The sequence below is a fragment of the Colossoma macropomum genome, unplaced genomic scaffold (assembly GCF_904425465.1).
Source record: "Colossoma macropomum unplaced genomic scaffold, Colossoma_macropomum, whole genome shotgun sequence".
Classification (NCBI taxonomy): Eukaryota; Metazoa; Chordata; class Actinopteri; order Characiformes; family Serrasalmidae; genus Colossoma; species Colossoma macropomum.
The window spans coordinates 22,919,553-22,923,581 of record NW_023494800.1 but is presented as its reverse complement, the minus strand read 5'-3'; positions in this window follow the sequence as shown (position 1 = coordinate 22,923,581).

The window sequence follows — 4,029 nt, the reverse complement described above, 5'->3', positions numbered from 1 at the left end:
CGGGAGGCGCGCGCGCCTTAAGGAGCACTGATATTACTCAGCTCTACTGAGTCCGGTGATCTACCACTGAACATCAGCACAGGAGGACAGTGATATATATATATATATATATATATAATATATATATATATATATATATATATATATATATATATATATATGAGGAAAACAAGTCCCCTTTGACTCAGTTACATGTTCGTCACACACATTTACAAGTTCCAAAAGTTGGGACAGTATGTGATATGCTAATATCAGGAAACAGTGTTCAGTACTATTCCTGATTTCCTGATTTTAGCATATCACAGGTCAAACAGAATGCATTTAATTTAAAAGGGTACAAAAACATTATTTTATGTTTTACTTTATGAATACACTGCTCAGCCATAACATATATATATATATATATATATATATATATATATATATATACATACACACACACACATATATATGTATATATTATTATTATTATTATTATTATTATTATTATTATTATTATGTTTTTCTACAATTAGTGTTTATTTTTACGATTAGTGTTTAGTGTTTATTTAGTGTCTATTTAATTCATACATTTCCTGTTTACTGTCTATTTAATGTTATTGCTACACCATGGGGTCTGAGAGTAACACAATTTCAATACTCTGTATGTCCTGTACATATTGTAGTATTGACAATAAAGCTGACTTGACTTGACTAAACCCCCTCCTTGTTTCTACGCTCATTGTCCACTTTATCAGCTCCACTTACCATACAGGTGCACTTTGTAGTTCTACAGTTTTAGACTGTAGTCCATCTGTTTCTCTGCATACTTTATCTCCCTTTCACTGTTCACTGTTTTTCAACGGTCAGGACGCCCACAGGACCACCACAGAGCAGATATTATTTGGCTGGTGGATCATTCTCAGCACTGCAGTCACACTGACTTGGTGGTGGTGTGTTAGGGTGTGTTGTGCTGGTGGTACGAGTGGATCAGACACAACAGTGCTGCTGGAGTTGTTAAACACTGTGTCCACTCACTGTTCACTCTATTAGACACTCCTACCTTGTTGGTCCACCTTGTAGATGTAAAGTCAGAGATGACAGCTCATCTGCTGCTGCAGTTTGTGTTGGTCATCCTCCAGTCCTTCATCAGTGGTCACAGGAACGCTGCCCACAGGACACTGTTGGCTTGATATTTTGGTTGGTGGACTATTCTCAGTCCAGGAGTGACACTGAGAAGTTTAAAAACTCCAGCAGCACTGCTGTGTCTGATCCACTCATACCAGCGCAACACACACTAACACACCGCCACCACATCAGTGTAACTACAGTGCTGTGAATGAGGTGGTCCTGTGGGGGTCCTGACCACTGAAGAACAGGGTAAAAGGGGGCTAACAAAGTATGCAGAGAAACAGATGGACTACAGTCTGTAATTGTAGAACTACAAAGTGCTCCTATATAGTAAGAGGAACCGATAAAGTGGACAATGAGTGTAGAAACAAGGAGGTGGTTTAAATGTTATTGGCGGCCGATAAGTGTAATTGTGGCATTTCTATCACAGCAAGGTGTTTCAGGGTGGTCATCTCATTCTACAACAGCATAGTTCAACACTGTTTCCTGCTTTACTCTTAACAAACATGAATTAGCATCTTCAATTCTGTGACTGTGTTTTTGCATACACACACTCAGCTGATGTATAAAAAATCTGCTACAATTCACTGATAGCCATAATGTATCTTGATTTAAATGAGCCTTCTCTGTCCTAACTTTCTGGCCACACTGCTGGACCTCCTTACCCATACAGACATCCTCAATATCTTCATGTTGACCTCTCAGCTTCACACATCATCTCACATTATTTACACACATTTCATTTATACTGAGACAGTTTCAAATGCTGAATAGTTAATTCATCTTTACATAACCAATATCAAACCTCTAATTAAACAGGTTGTTACAAGGGTGTTACTGTACCTTTAAAACTGATATATGTAAATGACCTTTGCTCTGATTGGCTGCCTTGTTTTACACCTCATTCAAAAACCACTCCAGGCTGAAACACTCATTAAATGTGAATTGGCTGGGTTAAACTGCTGATGGCTGAATGTGCAGATACACTGCATGGGCAAAAGTACTGGGACACCTACACATTACACCAACAGGAGTTTGTATGACATCCCATTCTAAATCCATAATATGGAGTCGGCCCCCTCATTGCAGCTCTTCTGGGAAGCTTTCTACAAGATTTTAGAGTGTGTCTGTGGGAATTTTTGCCAATTCATTCAGAAGAGCGTTTGTGAGGTCAGACACTGATATTGGACAAGAGGGTCTGGCTCACAGTCTCCGTTCTGGTTCATCCCAAAGGTGTTTGATGGGGTTGAGGTCAGGGCTTTGTGCGGGCCAGTCCAGTTTCTTCCACACCAAACTTCCACACCCAGCCATGACTTTATGGACCTTGCTTTGTGCACTGGGGCTCAGTCATGCTGGAACAGAAAAGGTTCTTCCCCAAAATGTTCCCACAAAGTTGGAAGTATACAATTGTCCAAAATGTCTTGGTCTGCAGAAGCATTAAGATTTCCCTTCACTGGAACTAAGGGTCCTAGGCCAACCCCTGAAAAACAACCCCATTATGCCTCCTCCACCAAATTTTATAGTTGGCACTGTGCAGTCAGGCAGGTAACATTCTCCTGGCATTCGCCAAACCCAAAGTTGTCTATTAGACTGCTGGGTAGAGAAGCGTGATTAATCATGCCACAGAACACATCCAGTGGCACTGTGCTTTATGGCGTGATGACTTATTCTACTGCCAGTGAAACATGGGAACTCAATCATTAGGAGGTGTGTCCCATTACTTTTGCTTATATAGTGTATATGCAAATGTGTTGTTTTTTGTGACATCACAAAAGTAATTATTCAAAATGGGCTGGTTTTGCAGCTTAGTTTTAATTTATTTGAAATGTATGCACTGGGGAAAAAAGGTATGTTTGAAGACAAATATTTACTTACTACTTCACATTCTTTATTTCAACAAAATAGGCAAATTCTGTTTTCAATTATGTGGGCCCTTTAATGTATCAGCCCTATGACACTTACAGAATTCATGTTTACATACGTCATATTGTTTGAAACTCTATTTTCTCAGACTTTTCCATATTAACATCAGAGTAAACCACATGTTTTGCAATGTTTTGTTCAGTTCTTATCCAGTTCCACGCGATACCTGCGATTTGACTTTTTCTTGCTGCTAAGCCCTGCTCAATAATGCAAATATATGTTGTGATAATATCTTTTATAGAATGAACTACATAAATGAACTTTATTTGAACTGGCATTGTACACAATCACTAAATTCTAGGTCATTTACTGTATTTACTGTACATTTGGAAAGCATTACACAATCTTTTGTTAGGCTGAGGATGGGTATGGCATCACTCCTTGACAAATTACTGCCTTTTATGCTCAAATTAACTATATTTATTTCACAGTACACATAAACTTGATCACTGTACATTTGTGTCCATGTAGTCATTTCAAATAACCATTGAACAGGGCAGAATGACCAATTCAACTGCATCCAATTTTATTTATTTTAGAATTTTACACATTTCACAAAAGCATTTCACACAATGCAGTTAATGGCATTTTCAAGTGCCCAATGAAAGACGAACAAACTCAGAGTTACATGCATATCCATCCAAAACAAGTACTTTATGTAGCCTTACTCCAAACACACAGTTCATTCATACAGTAGTTACATATGAAGATAAAAAACAAGGCATAAGCAGCTATATTATGGACAAGTGCTGAAAGGTTTACATTCACTGTCAGTTATGTTTGAATGATTTCTAATGAATATTAGTTTCTTGCAAATTCTAAACATTCCAAACATTTCTTTGCTTTAACTTTAAAGCTGCACTATGTAAGTTTTTGTTTTGTTAAAATTGAAAGAAGTAGCATTATCGAGTCAAGACAAAAAACAGGCGAAAATATGCTGTGTATGCGCTGCTGTGAGTCGGCCTGAAAAACCTGAAATCTTTATGTATTAATGTC